Genomic DNA, 11,538 nt, shown 5'->3' on the forward strand with positions numbered 1-11,538 from the left:
AAAACTTTTGTAGTGATAATCAAAATAGCCCATTTAAGACAGTTTGACAAGAAGCTGTGAGGATACTTAACATGGGGAAACCGATTCAATGTGCATAATGGCTCAGCCATTCCCAATCTCCATTTAAGCCTAAATTGATTGTATCTAGTTTGCATATCAATTCAAGTTCAGCAGTTTCTTGTTGGAGTCTGTTTTTGAAGCTTTTCTGTTGCAAAATTGCCACCTTGAAATCTGTTACTGAACGGCCAGAGAGGCTGAAGTGTTCTACTGGTTTTTGAATGTTATGATTCCTGATGTCAGATGTGTGTCCATTTATTCTTTTGTGTTGAGACTGTCCGGTTTGGCCAGTGCACATGGCAGAAGGGCATTGCTGGCACATGATGGCATATATCACATTGGTAGATGTGCAGGTGAATGAGCCCCTGATGGTGTGGCTGATGTGATTAGGTCCTATGATGGTGTCACTTGAATAGATGTGTGGACAGAGTTGGCACCAGGCTTTGTTGCAAGGATAGGTTCCCAGGTTAGTGTTTTCGTTCTGTGGTTGCTGGTGAGTATTTGCGCTGGAGAGGTTTTAGTTGGGGGCTGAAGGTGACAGCTAGTGGTGTTCTGTTATTTTCTTTGTTGGGCCTGTCTTGTAGTAGGTGACTTCTGGGTACTCCTCTGGCTCTGTCAATCTGTCTTTTCACTTCAGCAGGTGGGTACTGTAGTTTTAAGAATCCTTGATCGAGATCTTGTAGGTGTTTGTCTCTGTCTGAGGGATTGGAGCAAATACAGTTGTATCTTATAGCTTGGCTGTAGACAATGGATTGTGTGGTGTATCTTGGATGGAAGCTGGAGGCATGTAGGTAAGTGTAGCAGTCAGTAGGTTTCCGGCATAGGGTGGTGTTTATGTGACCATCGCTTATTAGCACAGTAGTGTCAAGGAAATGGACCCCTTGTGTGGTTTGGTCTAGGCTGAAGTTGATGGTGGGATGGCAGTTGTTGAAATCATGGTGGAATTCCTCAAGGGCTTCTTTTCCATGGGTCCAGATGATGAAGATGTCATCAATGTAGCGCAAGTAGAGCAGGGGACGAGAGCTAAGGAAAAGACGGTTACTCACCTTTGTAACTGTTGTTCTTCGAGATGTGTTGCTCATATCCATTCCAGTTAGGTGTACGCGCCGCGCGTGCACATTCGTCGGAAAACTTTTACCCTAGCAACTCAGTGGGCCGGCAGGTCGCCCCCTAGAGTGGCGCCACCATGGCGCTCCATATATACTCCTGCCGGCCCACCCGCTCCTCAGTTCCTTCTTGCCGGCTACTCCGACAGTGGGGAAGGAGGGCGGGTGCGGAATGGATATGAGCAACACATCTCGAAGAACAACAGTTACAAAGGTGAGTAACCGTCTTTTCTTCTTCGAGTGATTGCTCATATCCATTCCAGTTAGGTGAATCCCAAGCCTTACAAAGGCGGTGGGGTCGGAGTGAAATGTGGCAGAATAAAACTGCCGAGCCAGAGGCTACAGCCTCTCTTGACTGCTGAACCAGGGCATACTGCGAAGCAAAGGTAAGGACCGAGGACCAATGGAGCTTCGTGACAGGTCTCGTGGGTAGAAACACGAGCCAGCAAGGCGGCAGATGAAGCCTGAGCCCTGGTAGAATGCACGGTGATGTGGCTTGGGGAAATATGAGCCAAATCAGAACAAGTGGGGATGTCCGCCATCACCCAAGATGAGATCCTCTGAGAGGAAAACAAGCAAGCCCTCCCTTTGGCCCGCTACCGGGGCAGAGCTGGGGCACCTTAGGAAATGATTCTGTCAGCACAACATAATGCGAGCACTCCACAGATGTCCAAGGAGTGCAACGGTTATGCCCATTGCGTTGAGCTGTGGGTAACATGAAAGGCCAAAACACCTTAGGGAGGAAAGCCGGGTGCGGTCACAACTGCACCTTGTCTTTGTGGAACCTTCGTAAGAGCTCTGATCTCAGAGACCCGTCTGGCCAAGACTAGGTTGAGGCCCCAGGGCGGGGCTGGGCGGCGCACCCGAGGGTGCAAGCGCTCCAAGCCCTTGAGGGACCTCGAACCCATAGAGCGTGGGACACTGAACGTCCATCTTAGCCTGCTGGAAGGTAGGGACGGCTGCTGAGAGTATCCTCAGCGATGATACCGCCAGATCCTGCCGCTGAAGGCCAGAGGCAGGCCAAATAGAGGGGATCGAGACCTCAGCAGGAGCAAGATCGAGCGTACTGCAGCTGTAAAGGAAACGCTTCCACCTGGCTCGGTACGTTGACCAGGTGGAAGGCTGCCTGTCACCCCAACTCAAGTACGCAGGAGCCACCGTGAGGCGAAGAGGCTGCAGGTCCGAGTGACGAAGCCTGTCATTGCCCTGAGTGATGAGGTCTGGGCTGACAGGCCGAGCAACGTGGTATGTCAGTGCTGCCTGGACCACTCTGGAGTGATCATGATGACGCACGCTCCGCCCCTGCGGAATTTGAGCAGGACGTAACGAACCAGTGGGAACAGCGGGAAGGCATAATGCAGTTGGCCGTTCCACGGTATCAGGAATGCGTCCAAGATCGATTCCGAGGAGAGACCTTGGAAGGAGCAGAACACCTGGCATTTCCTGCACTCGCGGTGAGCGAACAGGTCTGTGTGAGGAACCATTTCCACCTCCGGAAAGCGGGACGCCTCACATGGGGCAGAGTGATGACTCGTAAGACAGGAAAGACCTGCTGAGTCAAAGAGATAAGACGTTCCGAACGCCTGGGAGAAAGGACGTCGCCAGCTCCATCGAGCGGGCCATGCAAAAGACCCGGAAATGGATGGCCTCCTGACAAAAAAGGGGGGAGGACTATGTCCCCCCTGAATGCTTATGAAGCACCTGGCCATTGTGTTGGCTGTAAACACCGAGATACAACGGCCTCGCAGCTGCCGCTGGAACCCCTGGCATGCCAGGCGGACTACTCTGATTTTTGGGGCATTAATGAGGAATGCCAGCTCCCTAGAAGACCGAAGGCCTTAAGCTCAGAGGTGACCATGAGCACTCGAGCAGAGAGATGATGCGTCCGCCGTCAGGGGCAGTGAGGGCTGGGGCGGATGAAACCGCATCCTGTCCACACCAAGGAGGGGGTTAGCCACCACTCTAGGGAGCCTAAGGCGTTCGAGGGAACGGTGACTACCATGACCATTGGCTCCCTGTCCAAGCGGTACGCCGAGGTGGGCCGGACTTGGAGAGGACGGAGGCGGAGCTTGGCGTGCTTGGTTACAAACTTGCGGGCAACCATGGACCCAGGAGACTGAGACAAGAACGAGCTGAGGTCGTTGGGAAAGCCTTCAGACCTCAGATGATTGATGCCATCGCCTAAAACCGCAGTTGCGATAAGCAGGCTCCGGCTAGGTAGGAGACCAAGATAGCCCCTAGGAAGCCCAACCTCTGCGTGGGAACCAGAGTGGATTGCTCTATAGTAATCATCAGGCCTTGATCTGTGAATAAGACCGTGACGATGCCCACGGCTGAGTGGGTTGTGCGTCAGAGTCTCCTCGGATAAGCGAATCGTCCCAATACGGAAAAACGCATATCCGACATAGCTATGGTAGGCGGCGACTATGGCCGTAAACCGGGAGTATTCACCGCTGGCTATAAAGCGGAGGCATCTCCCGTGCGGAGGGAAGATGGCATTGCGAAAGTACGCGTCCTTCCTATCCAGGGCGGCATAGTAGCCCCCAGGAGGCAAGGATGGAATAATGGTTCCCAGGGATACCATGCAGAACTTTAACCTTATCCCAAACCGGTTGAGTCCATGCAGGACCAGGGAGGTCTGAGACCTGTGTTCGAGTGGGGAACTAGGGCATAACGGGAGTAAAACCCCTTGCCCCTTTCGTCCGCTGAAGGGGGACAGGGCTGGAGCAATTTAAAGGTGGTACCTATGCTCCATCGTGCGCAGGACCCAGCGATCTAAAAGTAACTGGGGCCATGCCAGGAGAAAGCGGGATCAGGACCCCGTCCTGCGACTGGTACACCGCCCTCCGACGAACCTTGGAAGGTCCGTCTTTGGTCCCAGTGGTAATTGCGAGGGACCTCGACTCTGGCTTTTTAGGGGGCCTGACGTTTGTCTGCGACCACCTTGGCCTTGCCGTTTTCCAGAGTTCTGCCTCTGGCTAGGCACAGAGTATGGCGGCTGGGGCCATAAAGGCCTGCGTTTGGTCGCAAGCGTATACACGCTGAGACGCATTAGGACCCTATTGTCCAGCAGGCTTCGCAGTCTGGGGCTGTCTCTGCCGCGAAGATGCCTTTACCAACAAAGGGTAAATTCTTTCCCCCGTCCTCCAAGACGGCAGCGAACTCTAGGTGGGAGGTTCGAGGGAGAAACTCCTCCACCCAGGTGCTATAATTATCGCAGCTAAGCAAGGCTTGTTGCTTTGCTACCCAGAGGCGCAGGGCCCCTGCAGAGTACACCTTGCATTCGCCAAGGCTCTTTCTGCTTCGGGGCTGGCGCCCGCTGGCCATGATATCAGGATCGTGGTCCTGAGCATAAAATCTGCGCATATGGGATGACACGGATGCGTGTCCGGATGGCCATGGAGGTACTAAAAGAAGGCACGGGCCGAGTCTCTGACTCACTCGGACCTTGCCCAACTCGGCACCGGGGACCGGCATCGGGAGGCGTATCGGTACCTGGAACGAGATCCAGACCCGCAACCAGAACGGTGTCGGGAGGTCGACCGAGATCTCGAGGCTCGGAGAAGAGCTACAGGAGTCAAGGTACCTGCCCCGGTGCCAGATGTCGGAACGGTGCCGATAGCGGGTCGGCGAACGGGATACCGACCGGTGCAGCGAGTGTGACCAGTACCGAGGAAAACAGTACCGGGACTGCCAGTGGTGTCCGGCGTGCCGACAGGACTTGGAGTGTCTGCGGGACCGTGATCATGGACGGTGCCGCTCTGCTGTACTGACAGGGGACAGTCCCTTGAAGAGACTGTATTACCCGTACCGGCGGTGCCCGGGTCAGGCAGCACTGACTCTGTCATGGCACTGAGAGCCCTCGCCGTTGGTAACATCTCCGGCGTGCAGGGAACAGCAGGCTCAACCACAGTGCGTACTGGGGAGCTGTCAGGCACCGGATTCGACGGCCCTCGTGGGGCCGGGATCCACGGTACCGAGGTCATTAGAGCTTCGGTAGGTGCCGGTGCCGGGCGAACCGAGTTAGATAAGCTGTCTGGCTGCGGTGCCGTCAGCACTGAAGCAGCGGGAGTAATACGCTCAACCACGGCGCGTGCCGGGGAGCCGTCGGGCACCGGATTCGATAGCCCTTGTGGGACTGGAATCGACGGTGCCGATAGAAGCAGCCGGAACAGGAGCTCAACCACGGCGCGTGCCTGGGAGCCGTCAGGCACCGGATTCTACGGCCCTTGCGGGACCGGGATCGACGGTGCCGACGTCATCGGTGCCGCAGCAGGTGTCGGTGCCGGGCGATCCGACTTAGACTAGCTCTCTGACCGCGGTGCCGTTGGCACGGAAGCAGCCGGAGCATTAGCTCGACCACGGCGCGTGCCGGGGAGCCGTCAGGCACCGGATACTACGGCCCTTGCGGGACCGGGATCGACGGTGCCGACGTCATCGGTGCCGCAGCAGGTGTCGGTGCCGGGCGATCCGACGTAGACGAGCTCTCTGGCTGCGGTGCCGCTGGCACGGAAGCAGCAGGAGCAATACGCTCAACCACGGCGCGTGCCGGGGAGCCGTCAGGCACCGGATTCTACGGCCCGTGTGGGACCGGGATCGACGGTGCCGACGCCATCGGTGCCGCAGCAGGTGTCGGTGCCGGGCGATCCGACGTAGACGAGCCCTCTGGCTGCGGTGCCGCTGGCACGGAAGCAGCAGGAGCAATACGCTCAACCACGGCGCGTGCCGGGGAGCCGTCAGGCACCGGATTCTACGGCCCGTGTGGGACCGGGATCGACGGTGCCGACGCCATCGGTGCCGCAGCAGGTTTCGGTGCTGGGCGATCCGACGTAGACGAGCCCTCTGGCTGCGGTGCCGCTGGCACGGAAGCAGCAGGAGCAATACGCTCAACCACGGCGCGTGCCGGGGAGCCGTCAGGCACCGGATTCTACGGCCCTTGTGGGACCGGGATCGACGGTGACGACGTCATCGGTGCCGTAGCAGGTGTCAGCGCCGGGCGATCCGACTAGACGAGCTCTCTGGCTGCGGTGCCGCTGGCACGGAAGCAGCAGGAGCAATACGCTCAACCACGGCGCGTGCCGGGGAGCCGTCAGGCACCGGATTCTACGGCCCTTATGGGACCGGGATCGACGGTGACGACGTCATCGGTGTCGTAGCAGGTGTCAGCGCCGGGCGATCCGAGTAGACGAGCTCTCTGGCTGCGGTGCCGCTGGCACGGAAGCAGCAGGAGCAATACGCTCAACCACGGCGCGTGCCGGGGAGCCGTCAGGCACCGGATTCTACGGCCCTCGTGGGACCGGGATCGACGGTGCCGACGTCGTCGGTGCCGGGCGAGCCATCTTAGACGAGCTGTCTAGCTGTGGTGCAGCTGGCACAGAAGCAGCAGGAGCAGTAAGCTCTACCACGGCGCGAGCCGGGGAGCTGCCAGGCAGCGGATTCCCTGGTCCTGGGGGACTGGAATCGACGGAGCCGAAGTCATCGGTGCCTCTGCAGGTGACGGTGCCGGATAACGCAACTGAGGCGAGCTCTCTGGCTGCGATGCAGGTGGCACGGAAGTAGCGGGAGCAGGGGGCTCAACCACGGCGCGTGCCGGGGAGCCGCCAGGCACCAGCAGGAATCGTAGACTCTCTCGACCTCGGAAGAAGGGAGCGGTGCCGAGTCGACATCGGTGCCGGCGACGGTCGGTGCCGAAAGGCCTTGGTGGTACCGGCGGGGTCCGGTGCCGAGGAGGCGCTTCTGCCCGCCGCTTGAACATCGCTCCGCGCCCAAGGTGGAGGGGCAAGTGAAAGTCCCGCACCTTTTTGTTCTCGGCTTAAAAGCCTTGCAAATGGGGCACTTATCTGTCAAGTGTGATTCCCTGAGGCACTTCAAACAGGAGTCATGCAGATCTCTCTTCGACCGCGGCTTCTGGCAAGCCGGGCCCCTTTTTAAAACCCGGTGAGCCATGCATGGCTCCGGCACTGGGCTCATGGAAGGGGCTACTTCCTGAACCCCGCTAACTAAACTAACCATACAAATATATATATAAAAGTGTTATAACTGCATAATTATATACGAGAAAACGAGTAGCTAGGGAAGTGGAGGTCAGCTAAGCCGCGCTCCACTGTTCCAACGACCGACACGGGCGGTAAGAAGGAACTGAGGAGCGGGTGGGCCGGCAGGAGTATATATGGAGCGCCATGGTGGCGCCACTCTAGGGGGCGACCTGCCGGCCCACTGAGTTGCTAGGGTAAAAGTTTTCCGACGAATGTGCACGCGCGGCGCGTACACCTAACTGGAATGGATATGAGCAATCACTCGAAGAAGAAGCATTGTTCTAAGTCAGTCCTCTACACCATCATTCCACACAAAAATGGACAACAAGTCGTCAGGAACATTATCCCCAATAATGTCACGGCAAACCTGATGGCTGAACTTTGCGACTCTGTCCTCACCCACAACTATTTCACATTTGAATACATACCTTCAAGTCAGCGGCACTGCTGTGGGTACCTGCATGGCCCCACAGTATGCCAACATTTTTATGGCTGACTTAGAACAACGCTTCCTTAGTTGTCGTCTAAAACCTCTCCAGCGCATCATCAAAGATCTACAACCTATCCTGAAAGATGATCCCTCTCACACATCTTGGGAGATAGACCTGTCCTCGCTTACAGACAGTCCCCCAACCTGAAGCAAATACTCACCAGCAACCACACACCACAGAACAAAAACACTAACCCAGAAACCTATCCTTGCAACAAAGCCCGGTGCCAACTCTGTCCACATATCTATTCAAGTGACACCTTCATAGGACCTAATCACATCAGCCACACCATCAGGAGCTCATTCACCTGCACATCTACCAATGTGATACCTGCCATCATGTGCCAGCAATGCCCCTCTGCCATGTGGATTGGCCAAACCGGACAGTCTCTACACAAAAGAATAAATGGATACACATCTGACATCAGGAATCATAACATTCAAAAACCAGTAGGAGAACACTTTAGCTTCTCTGGCCATTCAGTAACAGATTTCAAGGTGGCAATTTTGCAACAGAAAAGCTTCAAAAACAGACTCCAACAAGAAACTGCTGAACTTGATATGCAAACTAGATACAATCAATTTAGGCTTCAATGGAGACTGGGAATGGCTGAGCCATTACGCACATTGAATCGGTTTCCCCATGTTAAGTACCCTCACAGCTTCTTGTCAAACTGTCTTAAATGGGCTATTTTGATTATCACTACAAAAGTTTTTTTTCTCCTGCTGACAACAGTTCATCTTAATTAATTAGCCTCTTAGTTGGTTGGGCAACTCCCATCTTTTCATGTTCCCTATATGTATATATCTTCTCACTGTATGTTCCATTCTATGCATCCGATGAAGTAGGCTGTAGCCCACGAAAGCTTATGCTCAAATTAATCTGTCTGTCTCTAAGGTGCCACAAGTACTCCTGTTCTTTTTGCGGATACAGACTAACATGGCTGCTACTCTGAAACATTTCATATGAGGAGAGAATAAGAGGACTTGGACTTTTCAGCTTGGAAAAGAGATGAAGGGGGGTTATGGTAGAGCTCTATAAAAGCATGATGGTGTGGAGAAAGTGAATAAGGAACTATTATTTATCCCTCATGACACAAGAACTAGGGGGAACAACATTAAATTAACAGCAGGTTTAAAAGAAAAGGAAGTATTTCTTTACACAACCCCCAGTCAACCTGTGGAACACTTTGTCAGAGGATGTTGTGAAGGCCAAGACTTATAACAGGGTTCAAAAAAGAAGTAGAAAAATTCATGGAGGAGAGGTCCATCAATGGCTATTAGCCAGGACAAGCAGGGATTGTGTCCCTAGCCTGTTTGCCAGAAGCGAGGAATGGGCGACGGGATGGATCAGTTGATTTCCTGTTCTGTTCACTCCCTCTGGGGCCCCTGGCATTGGCTGTCAGAAGCCAGGATACTGGGCTAGATGGACCTTTGGTCTGACCCACTATGGCCATTCTTATGCCAAACCAGGGTTACACCAACACATGGAGGCAGGGGGAACTGAGATCAGGCTACAGGCTAAATTGGACTTAACAGGATTACACAGAGGGACTCAAAAGCAAAATACAGCCCCCATTCAGAACAGCTGCAGCACTAAAGCCCTCCCATGGGGCAGCAGGATGTGCTCTGCTGGTGTGGTGATTCCAACTCCTCCAGCACATTCAGGTGCATCGTCACTGGCTCCCTTTTAGGGCCTTTTACCACCTGTTGCATTGTCCCAGCAGTGTGAAGAACTGACTGCAAGGAACAGCGCACTATTTTCTTACAGATGTGTGAGAGAGGGGGACTTTTGCTTCTTTTTTAACACACCCTCCACCAGCTGAGTGCAGCTTCCCCTCTCTACAGACAGGAGGATGGGAGGGGTCTGATAGTATCTCAGCGCCAGGAGGCCAATACCGTTGCTATCTCACAGTGCACCATTGTGACCACTCTGAACAGCAATCTGAACTTGGATGCACTGGCCAGGTAGACAGGAAAAGCCCCGCGAACTTTTGAATTTCATTTCCTGTTTGCCCAGTGTGGAGCGCCGATCAGCACAGGTGACCATGCAATCCCAAATCCAAAAAGAGCTCCAGCATGGACCATACAGGAGATGCTGGATCTGATCACTGTATGGGGAGACAAATGTGTTCATTCAGAGCTCCGTTCCAGAAGATGAAATGCCAAAGCATTTGAAAAAAAATCTCCAGGCTATGACAGACAGAGGCCACAGCAGGGACTCAACACAGTGCTGCATGACAAGTGCAACGGAAAGTCAAAGAATCAAATGGACGCTCATGGAGGGAGGGAAGGGGGACTGAGGACTCGAGCTATCCCCCAGTTTCCACAGTTTCTGAAAAGCATTTGCATTCTTGGCTGAACTCCCAATGCCTGAAGGGTCAAAAACATTGTCGCGGGTGATTCAGGGTATGTGTCGTCAATTTACCCCCCTCCCCGTGAAAGAAAAGGGAAAAAATCGTTTCTCGCCTTTTTTCAATGTCACCGTATGTCTACTGGATGCTGCTGGTAGACGGGGTGCTGCAGCATTAAACAGCAGCATCCCCTCCCCTCCCCAATGGTAGACAGTGCAATAGGACTGATAACTGTCGTCGTCATCTCGTGAGTGCTCCTGGCTGGCCTTGTTGAGGTCGGGTGGGGGCGCCTGGGCAAAAATGGGAATGACTCCTGGTCATTCCCTTCTTTAAGCTTTGTCTCCTGGAGATTCAGTCCTGCCTGGACTATCATAGCAGCTGGAGGCTGCCTCCCCCTCATTTTATGTCACTAAAAAGTCAGTGTTATTCATGCATTCTTTATTACTTCATCACAGAAATGGGGGGATAACTGCCACGGTAGCCCAGGAAGGGTGTGGGAGGAGGGAAGCAATGGGTGGGGTTGTTGGAGGGGCACCCCTAGAATGGCATGCAGCTCATCATTTCTGCGGGATGTCTGTGGCTCTGACCCGGAGTGGCTGTGCTCTCTAGTTCTTTAGTAGGCTTGCCCCATATTCTAGGCAGGACTGACTATTTTTAGACAAAACATAAAGAAGGGAATGACCTGGGGAGTCACTCCCATTTTTGTCCATGCGCCCCCAGCCGACCTCAGCAAGGCCAGCCAGGAGCACCCATGACAGCAGACGGTACAATAGGACTGGTAACTGTCATCGCCAATTTCCAAAGCAGCAGACGGCGCAATAGGGCTGGAAACTGTCTCTGGTACCTTGCAAAGGCAAATGAATGCTGCTGTGTAGCACTGCAGTACCGCGTCTGTCAGCAGCATCTAGTACACATATGGTGAGAGTGAAAAAAGGCTAAACAGGCTCCATGGTTGCCGTGCTATGGCATCTGCCAGGGCAATCCAGGGAAAAAGGGCGCGAAATGATTGTCTGCCGTTGCTTTCACGGAGGAAGGATTGAGTGACAACATTTACCCAGAATCACCCGCGACACTGTTTTTGCCCCATCATGCATTGGGATCTCAACCCAGAATTCCAATGGGCGGGAGACACTGCAGGAACTATGGGATACCTACCCACAGTGCAACGCTCTGGAAATCGACGCTAGCCTTGGTACATGGACGCACACCGCTGAATTAATGTGCTTAGTGTCGCCACGTGCACTTGACTTTATATAAGCTGTTTCCAAATACCGGTTTCTGTAAAATCGGAGTAATCTCGTAGTGCAGACATACCCTAAGTGGAAACAAAAGTTTGTTAACAGATGCATTGGGGGAGGGAAGGGTGAGAAAGGCAGCATTTTGGTACCAACGCTTCTCTATTCCCGCATCAAAGATCAAAAATTCCCCCACAGCAGAGTACAGCCCTAGCAAGAATGCTCTACCAGGGATGGCAGCAGCATCGCAACCCTCTGAGA

This window comes from Gopherus evgoodei, unplaced genomic scaffold, assembly GCF_007399415.2.
Source record: "Gopherus evgoodei ecotype Sinaloan lineage unplaced genomic scaffold, rGopEvg1_v1.p scaffold_98_arrow_ctg1, whole genome shotgun sequence".
Lineage (NCBI taxonomy): Eukaryota > Metazoa > Chordata > Testudines > Testudinidae > Gopherus > Gopherus evgoodei.